The 22,314-nt window shown below is 56.3% G+C and overlaps 1 protein-coding gene across 6 annotated transcripts in view; it reads left to right on the top strand.

The window, feature by feature from the left end:
- The window catches only part of MINDY4 (MINDY lysine 48 deubiquitinase 4), a 100,704-nt gene that overhangs the window by 20,440 nt on the left and 57,950 nt on the right, over positions 1-22,314 (top strand). The window lies entirely within an intron of this gene.

The following is a 22,314-nucleotide window of genomic DNA, read 5'->3' on the forward strand; positions in this document are numbered from 1 at the left end:
CTAGGCCATCACTCGGCGTTGTCTGGCGCTTGTGGTGTGGGCCGGGCCTGGGGGACAGAGGGCGAGCAGAAGGCCCTGCAGCCTCCAGGAGAGCCCACCCCGACAGGAGGGGGAGCGAGCCGGTGCACACTGAGCCTGGGCTACAGGGGCTGAGTTTGGTCAGGGCATTGCATTAGGGCAGGGACACGTGCAGAGGAGGAGGGAGAGGGAGGACGGGCACAGACAAAGGGGCTTCCGTGCGACCTAGAAAGTAGCTTTGTGGAAACCACTTTGGTGGCTGAATGTGGGCAGGCAAAGTCCCCGGCAGCCTGGAGACAGAAGGGGCTCCTGGAGAGACGCTGCGAGGTGACAGGGGCGGGGCTTGGACTGAGGGGGTAAGAGAGGGAAGGTCAAGGGCGGCTCCTTGTTTGGAAGCATTGGTAATCGGGGTGCCCTTGATGGATTGTGAGCACAAGCCCCTCCCCCCCAGACTGGAAGACAGCCTGGCTGGGACAGCTGCATCTGGAGGAGACGTCGTCACTGCTCCCAGGGGGTCTCGGCGCTCTGATTTCTTCTGCCAGCCCTTTGCTTGTGGGGGGTCATTCTCGGCCAATGGAAGGATGGCCGCTCTTGTCCATGCTCCTGGGGCTTCTCGGCTGGCAGCTTGGAGCCGCCTCTTCTTGCTGATGAGGGAAAGAGGGAAGGACCTTTGGGAGTGTCTGACAGCCTGCCAGGCGTCTGCTCCAGTGCTTCCGGGGACGAGCAGAGCAACCTCACCATTTCCAAACCGCTTTTAATTCAAATTTCCAAGTCAGACATGCACCTTTATTTTTCATATCTTTCCATATGAGTCATGTTGGGAGAGAAAAATCAGAAGAAAAGGGAAAAAGCACGAGAAAAAACCCCAGAGGAAAAATAAAGCTGAAAACAGTCTGTGCACTGATTCAGTCTCCAAGCTCCCTCTGAACGTGGATGATAGATTGCATCTAGGGCTGATTGGGACCGCCGTGGATCCCGGATCGCAGAGAAGAGCCACATCTCTGCCATCGTCGGTCGTCACAGTCTTGTTTTTCTGTGAAATCTTCCCCACGTCATCCAATATCATGTGGATCTTTCCAGGCTTTTCTAAAATCCGCCTTTTCATCATTTCTTACGGAACAGTCATATTCCACAGCATTCCCATAGCACAATGCAGCCATTCTCCCACTGACGGGCAGCCACTCAGTTCCCAGTTCCTTGCCACCACAAGCACTTCTGCACACGGGGGTCCCCTGCCCTCCTTTGTTACCTCTTAGGGTATACAGGCCGGATCAGGGGACGCACAGTGTGGCAGCCCTTTGGGCGTAGTTCCAAACTGCTCGCCAGAATGGCCGGATCCGCTCACGGTTCCTCCAACAATGCATCAGTGTCCCAGTCTTCCCGTATCCCCGCCAACATCCGTCATTATCTTTCCCGTCATCTTGGCCAATCTGACAGGTGGGAGGTGGAACCTCAGAGTTGTCTCAATGTGCATTTCTCTGTGACTTGGAGCGTTTCCCCCAGACTTTGGCTGGTTTTAATTTCTTCTTGTTCATGGTGTTTGATCATTTACCAACGGGGGGATGACTTGCACACTTAAGCAGCCCCGACTCCAACCTCCAACGGCACCTGCCAGCATTATAAAACCGATGTGGAGCTTCCGGCCGCAGGGATTTGATGCCCGGCTTTTCAGACGGGGAAACTGAGGGCCCTCGGGGGCAGGTCTGGGCCAGGGTCCTCAGGCCCAGAGGGTTTGCTCTGAGCCACCTGTTCTTGGGGAGCCTCGAGACAAGTGGGAGCCAGGGAAGAGCGTCCTGACCAGACAGGGCCGCACTTTGGGCTGACAGGTGTGGGCCGTGGAGAGGATGGGTGGGTGGGGGCCTGTTTCCATGGCCACCCTGGCCCCCCGCTGGCCCAGGAGCCCCGGTGAACCTCTCTTCTCAGGCTCCCTCCCAGCTCTGGCCAGCATGGGCACACACTTGACCTTGGTCTGCCTCAGTTTCTTCAGTTGTAAAATGGAGCTCTTACTATCTCTGACCTCCCAGGGTGGTTGTAAGACATGTCTGTAACTTATTGAGAGGTAGAAGAAACCAGATTCTATTGGGAAAGCATAGTGCCGCATACAGGAGGCGCTCAATAAATGCTACCCCCCATCTCCCCGTGGGCTCTTGCGCTGTGTCCCAGGTTCTGCTGCAGTGACCCGCTTTCTCAGCACCGTCGCTTCTGGTTGTCTGCCACGATCCTGGGGAGAGTGGTTCCTGGCCGGATGGGCCTGGGGGCAGGCTGTGTGCAGTGCGACTCCTGTCCGAGACCCCTGGGCTGCTCTTCTAGCCTCAGTTTCCCCAGCTGTACAATCACGGAGCTGGCTCCAGGACTGTGAAGTGACCGTGTCTGTGCGCGCTAGTGCTGCTGCTCCTGCCGCTGAGGCTCCTTCAGGAAAAGGAGCACGAGGGTGGCCCTGGGGGGTCCGTGGCCAGAGGCAGCCACTGGCAGAGCGACTCGCTTAGAGAAGCCGTCATTTATTAAGCGCCTCACTGGCCGAGATCTCCCCCGTCACTGTTGTCTGTGGAGGGGCAGGAGGTGTATGGGAGGGGCTCACTGAGATCTCAGACCCGTGGTGGGGGGCGAGGGAGGAGACTCGGCTCTGGGGACTCGGTGTCCCCACAGCCTGGCCCTGGGCCCCTAAGCCTTGTGGCGGCCTCATCCTGCGGTGGCTCACCAGGACTCTCCTCACTCCCTTCCTGGGCCGCCCCCCCTCCCCCCCCGAGCTCACTGCGCTGTCCTGTGTGCTCCTCTGAGAAAGAGGTGCTCCTCCCCTTGGATGCGTGTGAGTCCCCTGGGCAGCAGCTTCTTTGGCGGGCCCCTCCTCAAGGCTCGGCGCGTCCCCTAGCTGCTGGATCATCGGAGCATTGACTGAGTACCTTCAAGATCCCTCAGTAAATGCCGGCCGCTCCAGGAGTGCGAATCCCTAGAACTTCCAGCCTAATGGGCTGGAGGGCAGAGGAGGGCACCAAGGAGCCAACAAAAGGGCCCCGTGAGGACCCATTTTCTTGGCCTGGGAGGGATCCATCCACGTTGACTGAGCTTTAGAGCCGACACTTTGGTAGCTGGTGGGTGGAGGTGCAGACAGGGACATCACACCGGACAAGAGACAAGGCCTGAATGGGCGGGCACGAGGCCCGCTGCGGCTCCTCTTTGATGGGTATCTCCCCCTGGAGGCCTGTGGGCTGGGGCACAGCGGGGGTCCTGGTGCAGTGGAAGAGGGGTGTAGCGGAGGTCCTGGCGCAGTAGGTGGAGGGCTGCAGGGCCCTTACCCCCAGCGTCCTGAGACACGAAGCTCAAGCGAGCCAGTCCGGTTTGCATCATGGGACTTCTGAGAAGAGCTTTGGCTGAGGTTTTGTATTGGAAAAATCCCAGCTCTGTGGTCCCAGTGCTCCCTGGTCCCCCGGCTGCCCAGAAATGGGGCCCGAGGATCCTCGGGGAGCCCAGGGGGTGCACTCAGCGTGGGCTTCACACGGGGCCCGCCTCGCCTCCTCAGTGTCACATCTTAGGGAGACAGAAAGAGGGGGTAAAAGGAGGCAGACTCCTCTGGGGAAGTCTGGGGAAAGTGCCGGGAGCTCTCGGATTCTTTGTATCATTATTCCTTATTGCTTTATTTTTCCGATTATCCATGTACATTCTTTTTTTAATATATCCCTTAATATATTCTTTATGAATCATGCTGGGAGAAAAAAATCTGAACAAAAAAGAAAAAGCAGAAAGAAGAAAAAGTGAAGATAGAAGGTGGTGGTTTGCGTCGTCCCGTTCTCTGGCCTCGGGTTTTCTGCCCAGGGGTTATTGTTCGGTAAATCTCTGCCGCCTGTCTCCATTTTTACAGAACGTTGATATCCCATTGCTTCCACATGTCATAAGTTCGTCAGCGTTCTCCAGCTCAGTTCCCAGCTCCTTGTCACTACGCGAAGGGCCCCATGGGGGCCCCTTCCCTCCTTTAAGATCTCTCTGGGATGTAAGCCCTGGAGTGACACTCCTGGGTCAGAGGGCACGCACAGTTTGATAACCCTTTGAGTGCCGTTCCTAATTTCTCTCTAGAATGTTGAATGTGTTCAACAGTTCCACCAGCAACGTGTCAGTGTCCCAGCGCCCCACAAACCCTCCAGCGTCGTCGTTGCCTTGTCCTGTCACCTTAGCCAGTCTGAGAGGCGGGAGGTGGGACTGTCTTAATTTGCATTTCACTAATCAAAAGCGGTGTAGCGCACTTTTTCGTATGACTAGAGATGGCTTTAATTTCTTCTTCTGAAAAGTGTTCATTTATCAATTGGGGAATGGCTTGCATTCTTATAAATTTGACTCAGTTCTTGATATGTTTTAGAAATGAGACTTTTACAGAAGCACTGATAATTCCCTCTTTGTTTTCCCCTTCAATCTCGTTTGAGTTGGGTGTGTTTGTGCGTGGCCTTTAGTTTAATGGAATCCCAGGTGTCCATTTGGCTTTCGGAATGTTCTCCCTTCTCCAGCTCTGACAGGCGGCCGGCCCCTGCTCTCCTAATTTGTTCGCGGTGTTGCTCTTTGTGCCCGAGGCTCCCTTTGGTACGGGGTGAGAGACGCAGTCTGTGCTGGAACTCTTATTCTGGGGAAGACTGCCGGCCGGCTTGGAGAGTGGGGCGGACCAGTGCCGGGGGAAGGTTTTCCATCCCGATTTGCTGCTGCTGTTGGTGGGGTTGGGGAGGAGCCGGGGTGTCTGTCTGTTTCCTGGGACATTTGTAGACAGGGCAGAAGTAGCTATTCGTCCGCTGTGATTCTGCCAGAGAATGGAGGCTTCTCTCAGCCGGCTCCCTCGGTTCCCCCGCCACGATGTCGGCGTGTCTCTTTCTGCCTTTTCTGTTTTGCTGATGAATTTTAAATCCAGTTACAGACAGAACGTTAAACAAGGGAGAGGGAGAAAGGATTTTAAGCTGTTCAGAAAGTCAGGAGGCCCCAGCAGCTGATCTCTCTGTCAGGCTCGGAGACTTCCTGGGCTTAGCAGAGGCCATGCCAGGGAGCCCAGAATGCCCCTTGCGACATCTGCCCCCAGACCAGGCGGTCGTTTTGCTTCTGTGTAAAACGTAGGGAGCACAGTTCTGACCGAGTTCCTTTCCTAGAACGATGGACACTTTGGCCCTGGCGAGGGGCTGCTGGGTGTTGGGCAGTGGGCTCAACTCCCTGGAAGCGTCATCAGCCTGCAGCGGGCCCTTACGCGGTTCTCTGTTGGCCAAGTGATTCGTATTTGGACACTCTGTTTTCCAGGTCCAAGAATGCTCTGAAAGCAGTCAGTGCAGTGGGGAGGCCAGAACTTCCAGCACTCCTCCAAAGCTGAAGAGCAGAGCACGAGGCGCTGTCCCATCGCCGTCAAGTAGAGACGCCTTCACCAGCAACAGGAGCTGCCTTTTCTCTAAGAGGAATGGGGCAGCCGCCGTGTGGAGGCAAAGGGCTTCTCAGCCATCGCGGTCCGCAGTCCCCTGCAGGGCCTTCACCCCATGGGCGTTTCGGCCATGTTCTTGCAGTTGTGTTTATTAAACTTGGAAAGTGAAGTGATTTACTCCAGAAGCCCAGCCTTGAGTCTCCTCTTAGAGTATTTCAGGAGGCAGGAAAGCCGGCCTGTGGCAGCAGGATTTGTCGGCGCTGTTCCTTTTTACTGCCGGGCGAGATGAGATTTGGGGAATGGCCCCGCGGCTCGGTCCCTCCCTATGGCATCCCTCACCTTACCCCTCCCGGCTACGTGCTCCCCCTCCTGGCATGAGCATTTCCAGTCACAAGAGGCCTCCTTCCTCAGAAGACCGCCCCAGGGTCCACATGTCCAGCAGACTTGACCTTTTGGGACAGTGCAGGGGCTGACCCTTGCTCCCCGGCCCCCGCTCCAAAGTCAGCATTTACAATATTGCAGAACCAAGTGTCATTAGAACAAAGGGGAAACTGAAATGATCTTTGAACGTGGAGTTGTCTATTAGCAGCCAGACACTGCTCTGCAGGAGGTTCCCCTGACCCAAGCCCAGAGACAAGAGGGGAACAGAGGGGGTGTCTCCCCCACCCCACGGCCGGCGGCCTTTTTGTGCCTCCTCCAGTTTTCTGTTGCCCTTTATGTTTGAGTGAAGCAGACGCCCAGTTCGCCTGGCCTAGGCCTTTGAAGCCCTTCTACCTTCGGGGCCCCTTCCAAAGGTTTCCAGAGCCCTTTCCCACTGCTCACCAAGGTTCTCCATCCTTCTTTAGGCCCTTCCAGTTCCCTGGCCATTGGGATGACTGTGCCTGGGAGTGGCCCCACTTAATTTCCCCTCGTTATCCCTTCAGGAAAGGAGTGGAGGGGCCCACTACATTTCTGCTCCCCTCAGAAAAGAACCTGCGGGTCTCTGCGGTTGTACCATATTGGCTCTGTGAGTGGGCAAGTTCCTTGTTCAGCTGGATGAATCTCGGGAGAGAGGAATCCAAGAGACTTTAGTTGCCTCTTGGGCGGGGAAGAAATGATCCCTGGGAGGATGGCTCATTCAGACCACTGTGGAACAGAGCCCCTTGCTGCTCGAGTCCAGGCTGCGTCGGGAGCTGCTAAGGACCACTTTGGGGTGGAGGCACAAGGGGGTAGCTCCCCCGTGGCCCCAGAGCAGACTTCTTAGATCTCAAGGGCACAAACCCCTGCTTTCTGGATTTCTGATGGCGTGGTGAACCTGACCCCCGGGTGACCACATCTTGGTGACCAGCCCTGAGCTCGTTCCGAGATTTCCTAGAGACCCCCCAAGTAATGGTAGAGTGAACCACAAAGAGATCCAAGATCCCCCCTTTCTCCCCCCCCCCAGTGTAAGTCTAGATTCAGGAACTCTTCTCTCCTTGATTTGGGAGCCTGGGCTTCGGGAACTCCAGATTCAGAAAGTGCTCTTGGGTGGAGGCTGATAGGAATGGCTTCCAGGTGGGGGGAGGAGAGGAGGGACTTCTGTGACTGCCCAGGCCTGCTCACCCCCCCCATCCCCAGCACCAGTCTTGCCAACAGGGTCCCCAATACCTCCACCCACCCCCTTTTTGTAGGCTCAGCAGAGGGGAGTCTGAGTCAGAGCCTTTATTCTCCATCCTTTCATCCCTGTTCACTGAGATAAATCCCCGAAGGCTCCCTGGTGAGCCAGACCCAATTCTCTAGTGGCGGTCAGTAGCACGGCCCGGTTGCTTTTGTGCTGGAATGGAGCCCTCGGCCGGCCCTCCCTGGCCGTCCTGCTGGCTTCAGTCAGGACTGCCGGGCTCTGGGACACCGGTCTTCGTCCATCGGGCTCGGTGCCGGCGTCCACTTGGGCAGGGGCTTGCTGTCCCCACCTGGATTTGGGAGCCACGCGGACCGAGAGTACATAGAGGAACTATGGAGAATCACAGGATCTGAGACCTGGAAGAGACCTCCCGAGACCCCCTCTAGGGATCCCCCAGGGTGACCTCTCTAAGTGGCGCACATGGGTTGCATGGGATATTATAGGTATTATTAGAGCTATTACAAGCTTCTTTGTAAAAACTAGATGAATACACCATCTTTTAAACCAAAAACTTGATTCACTTTTTTTTATAAATTTTGAAAAAAAAAAACAGGAAAAATGCAAAAAATTTAATACTGACATAGTATACAAACTCAAATTATGTCAAAAATTATTTATTAGTTTGTGTAGCTTAACCCAAAGCCAAACACTGAGAACGCTTAGATGGGCTTTAATCAGTCCCACAGGCACAAAGGTTCGGTCCTAACCTTACTGGGAATTTTTATTTACCGGGAGGGCAAACCAAAGCCAAAAACCAAAACCTCCCCAAGGAAAACAAAGACATAGAAAAGCTGCTCCAATCTGCGGTCAGACTCCATGAGTTCTTCCTCTGGACATAGAGGGTGTTTTCCATCCCGAGTCCTTCGGAATCGTCCCGGATCGTTGCCCTGCTGAGAATAGCTTGGTCGTTCAGTTAATCGGCCATGACAGTGTCACTATCACCTTGGACACCAGCGCCCTGGTTCTGCTCATGGCACTTTGCATCGGTTCATGGAAGTCTCTCCAGGTTTTTCGGAAAGCCTCATTTTCATTGCTGATGCACAGTTGTATTTCTTTGCAATCATAGACCACAACTCGTTCATCCGTTCCCCAATCAACGGGCATCCCCTCAGCTTTCAATTCTTGGCCACACTAATGGACGTGCTCTATTTTTGTCCTTTTCCTTTTCTTTGATCTCTTTGGGACAGAGACCTAGTGGTGGTATTTCTGGGTCAAAGAGTATGGACACAGCTCAAACTCCCCCCGGCCTTGGAGTTCGGCCTCCCCTTCCGCATCTGTCACATTGGCCAGTCTGAGAAGTGGGGGATCTCCAGAGCCTCCCCTAGGCCTGAATCTAGGCCCCATATCACTGGTTGTTCTCAGGGTCTTCCCCCACCCTCAGTCTTCCTGACTTTTCTCTGTGTGTTTGGTTTTTTGGTTTGGTTGGTCTTTTGGTCAAGGACAGTGGTGCTCAAACTTTTTAACTAGGGGCCAGTTCACTGTCCCTCAGACTGTGGGAGGCTGGACTATAGTGAAAACAAAAGCTCACCCTCTGTCTCCTCCCCTCAGCCCATTTGCCATAACCGGGCGGGCCGAGCAAACGTCCTCAGCAGCGGCATCTGGCCCGCGGGCCGTAGTTTGAGAACCCCTGGGCAAGGGTTTTGCCAACTCTTTGTGAAAATTTCCAGTCACTCAGGCCTCCGTTCCCTCTCTATATCGAGTCAGTTCCACAATGTCTGTCTCCTCCTCTCCACCGACGTAGGTCTTCCTCATGACTTCTTACATCATCAGATAGAGCGCTAACACAGTGGCCTCTTAATTAATGGATCTCTGCCTCCTGTCCATCCTCCCCCGAGCTGCCCCATTAATATTCCCCGACTCCAGTCTGATCACATCACTCCCTGATCAAGAAACTGCCTCTTGGAGTACATGCAGACTCCCTTTTGCCATTTAAAATCCTGACAGGCTGGCTTTAGCCAGTCTTCCCAGCTCGGCCTCCAGAAGGCCTGCCTTTGCGCCTGCTGTCTGTGACTCCCTCGTCCACCTCCGTGTTTTAGACTGCTTTTGCCTCTTTTACTATTGCACCCTTGGCCCCCTTCCAGCAGGAAGCTGACCTCTCCCAGGGGTGGAAAACGATGCTAGAAGGCTGGGGGAATGAAGAAGGAACCGATGGGAGTGGGGTGAGTCAGAGGGCTTTTATGAGGGGTGGGACCAGAGTCAGGTGCGAAAGGCTCCGCGGATTCCCATAGGCTGCGCTGAAGGCAGTCTGGAGAACGGGATGTGATGGAGCCGAGAGGTTGAGAGGTCCAGGGGCCCGGGGAAGGTTCAGTACAGGCGGGGTCACCGGGGGAAGGATGGCTGAGCATCTGGTGACGAGGCCACGAGGGGCCGGCACCAGGAGGAGGAACTCGGCTCTAGCCGGCAAACCTTCCCAAGACTTGATCGGTGCGAGGCAAGAAAGGCAAAGCAGAAGGCAACTTCTGAGGCTGTGGAGACCGGCTGGGGAGAGGAAAGAGACAAAGACAGCTCCTCCTCATTCTTCGCGTCTCTACTGGAGTTTGTCCAAGGGCCCTTGGCAGTTTTATTGCCTCTCACAGCGTGGCCTCTGGCGTGGTGTGTTTATTGGGAAGTTGGGAATGTTTCCTCCAGAGTAATTTATGGATAGCATTACTGTCAGTTTTCATTAGTTAACACTTGCCTCGAACTTCCTTTTTTTGATCCTTCGGTAAATAAAGCCACTGCGGACAGGGCCCTCCTAGGGCAGCTCCCCGGGGATGCGCTACTCTCTGCGGTGCAGACCTCGGCGTCTAGAGCCTGGCATCGGCCCTAGGCCATCCCTCTGACCCGACCCGGGCGGGAGAGGCTGGGAATCTGGCCCCGGAGGTCAGAGGAGTCGGCAGGGCCATGTGATGACTTCTTCAGATACTTGGAGGGTTGTCACGGAGGACAGATTAGGCTTGTTCTGTTGGAGGGGCCGAGGGACCGGGCCAGAACCACAAACAATGGGGGGAAGTCATGAAGGATGTCAAGAAAAGCTAAGTTTCCATCACAGCAGCCTGAGCTACCTTGGGTGGTGGTGGGCTCCTCATCCTGGAGGCCCCTTCCTGCTCTCCACTTGTGGGACCCTTGTTGGGGCTCCCTGAGGCCCTGCTTCCACTGTCCTCCTCCTCCAATGTGTTTCCCAGGCAGCGGTCATTTCTCAGGTCTGGAAGTCCAGGACAAAGGGCAGATTGCTCTCTGGGGCTCTTCGATCCCTTTACGGCCTGCGTCCAGCTTCTCTTCCCAGCCTGATTTTACATTACTCCTCCTCACGTACTCTGTGTTCCCAGCTGGCCTCTGGACATGACCTGGACACAGGATGTTTCCAGTGTAGACAAGAGCCTCCCTCCCCCCTCTGCTGCTTGGTCCTTTGCAGATCCTCCAGGGGCCGGGGCTGTTGTCCGTCCCTCCCCCCAGTTCTCTGTAGTACTAGCCTGGGCCCTTCTTTGGGCCCCGGGGGTAAAGTTGTCCTTGAAGCTTTCCCAGTGAGAGAGGGCAGTGGGTACAACCACTTAGCCGTCTCCTGGTGCCCAGGGAGTTGAGAATGAAGCTTTACCTCCATCTTAGTCTCCCTCCTACAAGCGGCATTCTGCTTCCTGGGATCAGGATGTAAATAGTGGATTGTTCGGGCCCGCTCCATCCTGTCATCAGAATTTTTCTTACAAAACATGGTGGATCTCTCTTTGGGAAGTCTTTGTTGTGGCAAATGCAGGAGCTTTTGGGTCATTGCACCGTCTCTTCCAGCACGGAGCCCTTTTGGGGTCCGCCTGAGCCACACCCCTGGTGGGGCAGGACCCGCCTTTGTGGCCCTGCCAGCTCTGCCGTGCCTGGAAGGCATGAGTGAGGAGGGCACCGTTCTTCCCCAGCTCTTCTCGATGGGCACGTCATCCCAGAGGGCTCGGTGTGCTCTCCGCTTCTGTGGATGTGACCGCTTCCTTCTCCAGGTTAGCCCGTGCTCTCGCACCTTAGACAGGAGCTTCAGAACTGGCCCCTTCAGGTGATGGCTTTTGAGCTTTGATCCATCTTTTCTTCTCTTGTTCCTCCGCCATCTTCAGAGATAAAGCCCGTCCCCTCCCCAGTCCTTGTGGGCATTTCTGGCTCTTCTCTCCCTCTTCACCTGCCTGTGACTCTTGGCAGGACCCCCTGACGTCCTTCAGAGCATCTCCTCGAACTGCCAGGATGCCGTAGGGCTGCTAAAGGCTGCCATGTTGTTCTCCCTGTTCCACTGGAATCTTACTGCGTCCGCTTCAGAGAGCCAGCGCTGGGACCCACTGACTCCCCAGCAAATGGACATCTGGAAACCGTGGCGCAGTCTCCATGCATCGGGGCCCTCCTAGGTGGTTTTCCGAATGACCCCGAGGCTGAACCTCTGAGGATGACCTTCTCCAGCCCCTCCTTCAAGTGGATTTTAAGAGAGAGCCCGGCTCCTGGTCAGACGCTCCGCTCTCATTGCTGCACTGCCCGGCTAGGGAGAGTGAATAGCCCGCGGCTGGCGAGGAGCTCCACGAGGGAAGCTGCTGGGTTCACGCTGTATCGCCGATGTCTGTTTAAGGAGTGAGTTGCTGACTGCCCCCTCCCTGCAAGTGCAGTGATGGGGGACTTGAAACAAGGTTCATCTGCCTCTTCCCCCCGGTGAACTCCTTAGTGACCTTTGCTTTAAAGCCACTGGGACCCTCGGTTTGGATCCTGTGGAAGTCCGGAGTCCTTGCTGACAGGGGCTTCTGACCTTCGGAAAGCTCTGGCTCCAATGGCCCGGAGCTGATGTCCCCATGGACGTGGCCCTTGGGCGGTCATGGGAGCTCCTCTGCTTCTGAACATTAGCCAATCATGGAAGTTTCCATGGGAACCTCCCAGGGACCCCCAAGATCTATCAAAGCCTTCAGCCCCTCTGGGTCAGAGTCCCCGACCATGAGGAAGGTCTTGGATCCTCTTGATTAGGAAGCGCTCGTCTGTGATGTAAAGTGTCAGGACAAGTCGTCTGGTCGTGTTTTCCACAGCCGGGGGGGTGGAACGCGGCCTCCTGTGAAAGGTCAGCGACTCCGCTGCCGACGGGTTCAGGGGGACGCCTCACAGTGACTTGTGTCTTCTGGTGACGTCCCGGAGCCCAGGGTGGCGGAGTCCCGGCAGGTGCAGCCCCGGGGCCCCCTGCCCAGTGCCAGGCCCGGCTGGTTCTGACGCCTCCTTCGAGGCCACCAGAGCGGAGCCCTTTCTCGGGGGCAGACCCAAATTCCCCTTTGTTCACACTGGCAGAAGGCAGGGAGCGGATGGGTCGGGTCAGGGTCAGTCCTTCAGTCTGGAGCATGTGCGTGAGAGAGCACACGTCTGTCCGCTCCTGCTGCCCCCGGCCTCATTCCCTCCGGCTGCCTTCTCCTGCCTCAGTCTCCCTCCCTTGCAGCGGCTGGGGTAATGCTCCTGAGAAGTCCCTTGGCCATGAAACCCCTTCCTGCCCCTCCCACCTGAGGTCCCCTCGAGCCTCCTTCCCACGCTTAGGCCAAGCAGAGGAGAATGTCAGGAATTGAGGCAGAGGAGTTACGGGTGGGCAGCAGCACAGAGGCTCCCTCTGGCTCCACTTTCTCGGCTTCTCTTTCTCTGCCAGGGAGAATGGTCTTGGGCTGCAGGGGGATGCCCAGGAGGCAGAGCCTGAATGACAGTTAGCCTGGTCCCCATGATCCCTGGGCTGCTGCGGTTTAAGGAAGATTGAAGGCCCAGAATGAGGCGCGGTCTCCAGGCGAGACAGTGGACAGAGGATTCTGGGAGGGTTTGAGGGGGTTGGTGGGGGCAGGGCTCACTTGCCTTTAAAGGAGACAGCAGGGACCCCGAGGAAGTCCAGCCGCCTCGGCAGCCGTTCCTGAAGCCCCTGCCATGTTTTGGGGCCTGGGCGCCCAGAAGGGTTTTCTAAGGATTCGGGGATGTGTTCTAAAGAGGGAGGCAAGAGCTCCACCCCCCAGAGGGCCGGATATTCAGGTCGGGAGATGTGCCAGGCTCTGCGCCAAGCATTGAGAGGACAAATAAAAAGAGCCCCTGCCTTTGGAGCTCACAAGTGACTCTCTTAGCTGTACGTGTGCCGATATGTGTGTGTGTAGATGTAAAAATGGAAGATACTAAAATTTGTGCTTTTTCTTAATAAGCCAAAGTCTTCAAAATAAAAAAAAGCAGCAAAATTCACTTCATGGCTCAGAGAGAGGGTTTGTGGTGTCACTGAACCTCCCCAAACGGGCTGTTGAGCGCAGGTCAGGGCAGCAGACACTTCTCACAGCGGGTCCAGAGCGGGAGGCCAAAGATCCTGGGGCTCGAGGGAAAGGAGCGGGCATTCAGCGAGTGGCTATCGGTCCGGGCTAATGCTTCCCACACAGCAGTCCCATGAGATCCTGCGCACATTCTGCCACCAGAGCCCACATCTGTGAAGGCCCGGGCGGCATTCATGGCCTGGGGCTGTCTGAGGTAGTGCGCCGGGTCAGAAAGTGCCAGAGTAGAAAGGGCAGAAATCTGCACTGAGGAGGGCTGGTGCCCTTGGGGAAGGCTGGCACCGGGGAGGGCTGGTGCCCTTGGGGAAGGCTGGCACCGGGGAGGGCTGGTGCCCTTGGGAAGGGCTGGCACCGGGGAGGGCTGGTGCCCTTGGGGGGCTGATGCACTGGGGAGGGCTGGTACAATTGGGGGGGCTGGTACAGTTGGGGGGCTGGTGCACTTGGGGAGGGCTGGTACAATTGGGGGGGCTGGTACAGTTGGGGGGCTGGTGCAGTTGGGGAGGGCTGGTACAATTGGGGGGGCTGGTGCACGGGGAGGGCTTCCCTAGCCTAAAGAAGGGAATCCTGGAGTCGTCTCCTTTCATTGACTGATGCACCTCAGGGCATGTGCCCATCTGAATGCCAGGGCCCGCTGACGCCCCCCCCAAAGTCTGAGTCGGCAGCCCTTGGCGCTGTGGGCTGCTGGGGAGTGGCTGGGATCAGAATGGCGTCCAGTGAGCTTGAAAGATCTCTGACGTTTGGCTTGGTCCATCCCATTGCCCGCAGAGCCCTCAGAAGCACCGACTGGTTGCTCTTCATTCCCAAAGGACCCAGCCGACGGGGCCAGGGTACAACGTGTCCGTCTGTGGTCGGACCAACACGGGTCAGCACAAACCGTCCCATGGCCATAGACTCTAAATTCGCCCGTCTCAACATTTCTCTGGAGCCGCTGCGGTTGTGCTTCACTCCTGGAGCACATGCCCTCCCTGAGGTGGGCACGCCGTGCCGGGCAGTCCTGGGCCAGTGTTCCTCCATGTTCCACGGTTGATTCCAGAGTTCTTCAGAGAGACCTTGCATGTCCTTGTGTCGCTTCTTCCGACCTGTGAGCCCGTGCCAAAGGAGACTTCTCCAAAAAGACAAACGTGCGGCTGACCATCAGACGCGTGGCCAGCCCGTCAGAGCCGTGCTCTCTGCAGGGGGCGTGGGGGGCCGGGAAGCTCGGCTCAAGGACGGACCTCGGGGCTGCTCCCTTCCCCTGCCAGGCGGCCTTCAGAATCTCCTGAGACAGTTCGGACGGCAGCGCTTCCGTTTCCTGGCGTGGCACTGGTACAGAGTCCAGCTTTCACAGGCACAGGAGAGGTCAGCACACGGGTCCCCAGACCTCGGTCTGGCAGGCGGTCCTATCCCTCTCCTCTCCCACATTTTCCCTCCCAAACCCCGAGCCCGAGTGTCAGTCTCATTACGGACCTGGACATCCCTGGAAAGCGGACTGCCGAGGTCTCTGGGCCGCTTTTCCTGGCGAGGAGAAGGCTGCCCGAATGGCCTTCCTGAGCCGGCAGCCGCGGGCTCTCCCCAGTCCTCCAGCACCGGGCGAGTCGGGCCCTCCCAGTCTCTGGTGCCCTCGCTGGCCACCAGAGGGAATCTCTGCACACAGTCCTCGCTGCCCCGGCCCTGGACATTTTCGGACTGGGCTCTCTGGGCTTGGACTTAAGCAGGGGACCCAGGGGCAGAGGCTGGATGCTGTTGGTTCCAGAGCTTTCTGCCCGCTGGCAAACCTGCTCTTAACAGAACCTCCCCCTCACCCCCTCAGCAGCACCTCCGTGCCCCTTCGCAGGACTTGGATCCTCAGGATTCCGGGGCCACAATTTGTGGAGGAGAGGGCTGGGTGCTTTGAGCATGAGCTCTCCACCTCCAGCTGCCTCCTTGAACCCCTTCCCACTTGGGCTTCTGGTGCTTCTAGGGTGACTGGGGGATTCCCCAGCTACCCCCTCCCCCCAAGACAGTGTCCTCTGACCCATCTCCAGAGCATAGGATGGCCCGGGCTATCAGGAAAGAGCAATGAGAGAAGCTTTTACCAATCCCCCCAGTGGTGGGACCATAGCTGAGCTCTCCATTCATCCCTGCCCCCCTTAGCTCACCTCCTGGAGTGCCGGGAACCCTTGTGCCAGAGGAAGTTGCCAGTGCCCCTCACGGTGCCCTGTGGAGATCACTGTGCCAGCCTCCCTCCAAAATCCCTCGGTACCAAGTGGAAGGATGGGTTAAAAAGGGAAGAAAGCACCAACTTTGGCCCTGGGTCCCCCATTCAAGCACGCTGCGCCAGGCCACATTACATCGCCTTTGTCTTTATCCCTTTGGATAGCCTAAGAACAGAACACCTTTGTAGAAACAAAGCCCGCTACAGCGTGAACCACCTTTACCAAGGCCAGAGGCTCTGCTGAGGCCTGGGGGGAGAAGGAGGAGAAAGGAGGCTTCCTACCACCAGGAGCTCCCTGGCACGGGCGAGGTGCCAGGCCCGTGAATTAGGTACGAGGATCTGGAGGAAGCCGGGGGGGATTGGGAGCGGGCAAGAGGGCCGGGAACACTCCAGGCCGGGCAGAGCATTCACTCCGTGACAAGTGTTGGGTGGGAACAAGCTGTGACGGGACAAGAGGAGCATCTAGGTAGCCTTGGAGGCAGTTGGGAGCCAGGAAGGTTGTGGAGCCGTGGGATGAGACAGATCTGTGCCGTGGGAGAATCGCTTTGGCCACCATGTGGCGGGGGCTGCCCGGGAGTGCAGAGACATCAGACTGAAGCTACTGCCGTAATCAGGGCGAGGAGGGTCTTCAGATGTGTGACTGTGAGTCACCTGACACGAATGAGAGATGTCGTGGAGAAGGAAGCGACGGGTTTGGCTACTGATGCGACACACAAGATGAAGGAGCTATAAACACGGGAAGATGGGGTCTCTTGCCACTAGTGGGAAGGCCTCGGGGAATGATGGGTTTGTTTTGGACTTGGGATGCCTGAAAGGTGCAAATCCAGAGCTCAGGAAGCAGCTCGGACTGGGTGTCCCCGTGGGAGCCGATGCGATTGCCAAGTGAACCAGGATCGGGATCGAGCTTAGCGGTGGCCTGTGATGGGCAAGCCGGAGGCAAACTTAACTTCACGGGGCGTCGGGGAGGAGGCGCCCTCTGACTAGAACATGGCTTGGGACTTGCTTCAGCAAAACCAAGAGATGCCAGAAGTTATGGGTTAGCGTTATGTATTAACGAGGATGAAGAGTCCCAGGAATGGGGGGGAGGAAGAACCCGCAGAATGCATGAGCGAAGGAAGACGTGATGCTGTCCTTTGGGGTTAGGGTGTATTGGGGAAGCCACTGGACACCTAGAGAAATGGAGGCACTTGAGAAACATCCCAAGCTGACGTCATTAGCAATGGCGGAAGAACTCACTTCTCCAGATTTGCTCCAGCCCTTTCTGCCAAAAGCCAGGCGGCTCTAACTTCACGTCTCGCCTCCGTCCAATGATTTCGTCCTTTGACAAGCGGAGGGACCAGCCGTGGGAAGTGGCAATCCAAGCTTCACCGTACCTGGCAGTGAGGAGCCGATTCCTGGTAATGGGAGGGATGGGCTGCCTTCCCTCCTCGAGTGTAGGAGCAAGAATGCTGGGCACCGTGTGACCTGCCTCCTGGGGAAGGCAGATTTCAGTGCGCTCAGGGGAGGGAGACTGGGGGCAGTCATGTGGGCTAAAGGTTGTGCAGGAGATGCCGGCCCACGTGGAATGGGAGACGGTCAAGAGTGAAACTCTGGATGCCCCAGGAACCCCCCAGCAGCTCCAGGTCCCAAAAGGACACGTCCTGAAGACGACAACTGGGGGGGATTCAGGACAGTGGGGGAGAGTCCTGACCGTCCAGGGGAGAGAGAAGGGGCTTTGCTTTTGGCAGTTAGGGAACTCTCACAGAGGAAAACACCAGCTGTTGCTTGGGGCTGCTGGGGCATTGCCAGTGGACAACAGAGAGGGGGCAGAACTGCCCAACTCTCATTTCCGAGTACAGGAACAGAACCAAAGTGGCTGATGGGGTTAGGAGATAGGAGAATGTAAGAGACCCTGATGATGATCCACACCCACACTCACTCAAGAGCCAGGGACATGATTCAGGAGCTCTTCTGACCCGGGTGAATGGCCATGAGGATGGCAGAGGAGTCGCAGGACCATCTGCCAGCCGAGCCTTTCGAGTGGAGAACTCGAGGGCCATCCCAGCGTGCTGTAGCTGCCTGCCCTGCATCGTTGCCTCGTGGGGCTGGAGTGGGGGCAGGTCTGGGTCAGCGTCCACGAGGGGATTGTGACACGGGAAGCTTTTTCCTGGGACTCCAGAAACCCATGCACAAATTCAGGATGGCCGGGCTGTGGCTTGGTCTAACGTGCCCCAGAGTTCAGGACTTTCAGCGTCCATGTTCAGAGCACGATATGACTCCTCATGACGTAGCAACCAAAATGTAAAAGACCGTGTGGTCTTCGGCTGCATTAGAAAAGGCACCGAGGGGTGGCCCCACGGCCCCCTGGGCTGGCTAGGCCACATCCCAAATACCGTGAGTGAGTGGGGTTTAGGAAGGACCGTGGAAAGCTGCGAGAACGTCAAGGCCAGGCCGCCCGAAACTCTGTGCTAGGAACTGGCGGGGAGGGTCTGGATTCGGCCTAGAAAAGAGAAGGCCCAGCCACGTGGTCACTCTGGTCAAGTATTGGAAAGTCTGTCTCGGGGAAGAGGGATTTGCTCTGCTTTGTGCAGCTTCGGTGGGCGAATAGGGCAAAGGCGGCCATTTTGGAGAGCCACACTTTGGCTTGCTCCAAGAAACAAATTCCCTGCCAATTCTGCACAGGTGCAATGGGCCTTGTAAGCAAAGGTGCCAGTGCCGTGGTTAGGAATGGGATGGGGCATGGGAATGGGTGGAAGTAGGCGGCTTCTAGAGCTCCTGTAGGGATGAAGCCAGTCCCAAGGCCTTGGGGCAGGAGAGTGTACCCCCGCCCAGGGCAGAATGCCCTGTCTTTCAGACAGAAAGAGCCCCATGCTTAGCGAGCCATGGCAGAGCAGGCTACCGGGAGCCCCTTAATGGCAGAGAGAGCAGCCTGGAGAGCAGCTCCTCCCCCTCCTCCCTCCTGCCCTCATTCTTGCCAAATTGCCACCACAGACCCCAGCCCGCCAAGCTGAATCTGAGATGTGAAGGAGGCACGGATCAGGCAGCATCCAGATGGGAGGGAAGGAAAATCCCGGGACTTTGTGGAGCCGCTGCACAAGCTGGTGACTGCAGGTGCCGGCCAGAGCCCCAAGACCCAGAATCCGGCTGATCCCAGCATTCAGGTTCGACTGGCACTGGGGGCTCCAGCCCCGTTTTTGGATTCTCACACACACACACACACACTCACACACACACACACACACACACACACACACTCACACACACACACACACACACACTCACACACACACACAGACACACACACACACACACTGACACACACACACACACACACTCACACACACACACACTCACACACACACACACACACACTCACACACAGACACACACACACACACACTGACACACACACACACACACTGACACACACACCCACACACACACTCACACTGACACACACACACACACACACACACTCACACACACACACACTCACACACACACACACACACACACACACACACACACCCCCACCCACACACACACACATGCAACTCCTTTATTTTTGCCCTGTAACTCACTTGGTTTGTCAGTGTCTGCTTTATTTGTTCATATTAAAAAGGGTTTGCTTTCAAAGGACAAAATGCCTTTTAAGTGACGTTCTGAATGTGGTCCCCTTTGTGTGCAAGGGGAAATTTAAAAGGAACAATGAAGACGTTGGCTAAGAATATCCACAATGCATACATCCTTTAGCCATTGATTTATAGGCGATGGAGAACAAAGCAGCATGGAAGGCTCTCCATAACTCATAGTCTTTGAACGCCGAGATCCCGTGATTGAGTTGGGGAGGCCGGACTGTACGTACCCTCACTCGGCAGGCGGGGCCTGCTCCCTTCCCCTCCTCCAGCTGCCCGGCGTCACGGGGCGCCTCACGGGGAGTGGGCCCACGAAGGCAGGCTGCTGGCGAGCGCCAGTTCGACTCTCATCGCGTGGGCCGGAGAGTTTGTAATAGGGGCTTCCTGGAAAGGGGACAATCGTTGACACGCCGAGGCCTGCTTCTCCCTAAAAGCAGAAGTGGGGGCGTGGGTGGGGATTGTCAAGAGGCAGCTTGGACTTGGGCTCGCTGATGGGGGGTGCCTGGAGGGCTGCAAGCAGGGCCTGCACGCTTAGGCCTCGACCCCTGAGACTTTCCAATTTTGAGATATTAAGAATGAATAATTCTGTGATTTCCTCCTTTCCCACCCAAATCATGTCTCTCTCCTTTCAGCTTCATTTCTCTCCGCGTCCTGTTATCATTTCCATCTCTTTGCGAGTCTTCCTCTGACTGTTCTCACTCTGTCCAAAGTTCTTCCTCTGGGCTGCAGCAGGCTAGAAATTTGAGGGTTTATTTCAGGAAGAAGTTTGGGGTCACTGACAATACAGCCCCATTTCCTAAATGCAGCCCAGCCTACTGGCTGCTCTTACTCAGCTCCATGTAGCTTTGCGGCCTCGTTTGAATAATAGTGTTCTCAATTTAGAGGGGGGGGGGGTGTGCGCGAGGGTGCATGTGCACACATGTAGACAAAACTGCTTATGGATCTCATTGAGGCAAGTCAGTCAGCACAGAGCACCGGGAACGCTCCATCATCTTTAGGGACCCAGCATCCATCGTGGTGCCCAACTCTTGGGATGAACATTTGTCTCCATTTCCTGCCTTGCTTGATACCGATAGAGGCTCTTACGTCAACATAAGTTATTAGTGTTCTACTATATGTCATTTAGTAGTCTCTATTTTTTCTGCCCTTATCACACCAGCTCTTGAGGCTTGTGGGACGCGTAACAGCTTGCTGGGCAGGATGGAGAGGTGGAAGGAACTAGAGACGCGAGTAGAAAGCCGGCGCTAAGTTCTCATGTGATGCTTATTGGTTGTGCGAGACCTTAAGCAAATCATTAAGCTTGAGACCCTCGGTAAACTGGTGACGGTTGGACTCCTGCTTCCTAGTGGGGGGTAGATGGGTGTGATTTCATAGCCCTTTGCCCTTAATTCAGAGAACTTCTCTCCTCCCCCGCCATCAGCATCAGTGAATTCTGGCAAAACGACTCACCCAGTACGAGATGCTCCGTCCACTAGAGAGCAAGACCAGAGTCTTGCTGTGGATTTGGGAGCAGCAAGCGCAGGGGACCCAGCTGTAACCATGAGATGAGACATCAGGACTCCATGTTGCCCAAGGTGTGAGGGAGTGAGCCCTGTGGGCCCTGGCCTCCAATGGGAAGTTGGCGGGGGACCGTGGAGGGCTTTTTTCAGGCCAGTCTCCCTGTCCTGCCCCTCCTCAGGGATGCACGAGGGGCTGTGGAGTAATGGAAGGGAAAGTGTTTCCTCTGCCGAGGAGGGCCAGATCAGGGCCGGCCACTTGCTGGAACTCTGAGAAGCCAAGAGGCAGACGGGATGCTGGGCCTTGGCTTGTGCAAGACCTCCTGTCCCAGCTTGTGTGTGTGGCCGCTTAGCCCCAGGCAAGAGAGAACTCCAGGGTGCCAGGTTGGCACCTTTTCTGTAGCTATTGCAGGAGGCCACAGGCTTGTCTGGGGCCCCAGAGCCAGACTGAGCCTGAGGCTCCTGTGCTGGGGCGCCCAAGAAATTGGGTTTGGTTTTTTTTAATTTGATAACTTTCCACATAATCACTAGAAAACTCATCATTGTGGAGACCGCTTCCACTGTGGGACTCACCCTTCATTTGCTCAGTACCATTGCTTGCTTCTGCCCCTGCTTGGAGGGCACCTGGCTGCCCCTAACCTCCCTCTGTTGTGGGGCCCAGCTCCCACCTGGCTCTTGTTTGCCACCAGCTGCTCTGCTTAGCTCCCTCATCATCATGTCCCCTCTCCCATTTCTGCTTTTCTATGTTTGGTTTTCCCCATTAGATTGTAAGCTCTTTGACGGCAGCAACTGCCTTTTTCTTATTTGTCTCATCAGTGCTTAGCGGGGTGCCTGGTCCATAGATCCTTAATGAAAACTTTTCTTTGTCCTCCTGTGCAGTTTACTTTATGAATTTGAGAGGGGGAGGGGGGAAGGGAACAAATATTTCTGAAGGATCTACTCTGTGCCAGGCAGGTGCTGCGAGCTCGACCAGCTCATCTGACCCTCACAGCCACCCTGGGGCGAAGGTGAGAGAAGCCCAGAGCCGCTTGGCTGATCCATGATGGGCTCGATCTCTTGGTTTGGCTTTGCCCCCTTTCCCTCATCTCCGTCATATCTCAGGCACCTCTCCAGCGCCCTTTCTGACTCCTCCTCCACATGGTGGGCTGCCCAGATTTCAGTGGCTTGAGAAGCATCCATGAAACCCCTGAATCTTGTACTGAAGGAAATGGGGGCCCTGAGCGGAGAAGAGAGATCTCCGAGCCCTCTAGCCCACTCGGGAGTTACTGGGGGGGGGGGAAGAGAAGAGCAGATGGAGGAGAGGAGGAGGGGCAGAGGGGCACGGGAAGTCAACAAGGGGGTGGTCTCCAGGATAAAAGGGGATCCTTGATTGCCTTCACAGCCCAATGCAGCAGGGCCTCCTCTGCCAGGGATGGTGCTGGGGACTGGGGGTACAAAAGAGCCAGTCCTCAAGGAGCTTTCCTCCCTCCTCTGCCTGCTCTCCCCACTTGTGAAGCCCCCCTTGCCCACCCTCCACTTCAGTTCTTGGGCTTCCTGATCTCCCCTATGTGATCCTTCAGAGAACAGGAGGTTCTCCTTTTCATTTGGCCTTTGTCTCACCTCCTCAGCCCAGCCTTGAGCAGCATGGGCATTCACGTGCCCGTTGAGTGGGTGTGAGTATAAGGAGGTTTGTGCCCAGGGTTTGGGGGCCCCGCCTTGGGGAGCGGGATTCCAGACCCTTCTTGATTTGAAGCA

Source organism: Sminthopsis crassicaudata, chromosome 1, assembly GCF_048593235.1.
Source record: "Sminthopsis crassicaudata isolate SCR6 chromosome 1, ASM4859323v1, whole genome shotgun sequence".
NCBI classification, from domain to species: domain Eukaryota; kingdom Metazoa; phylum Chordata; class Mammalia; order Dasyuromorphia; family Dasyuridae; genus Sminthopsis; species Sminthopsis crassicaudata.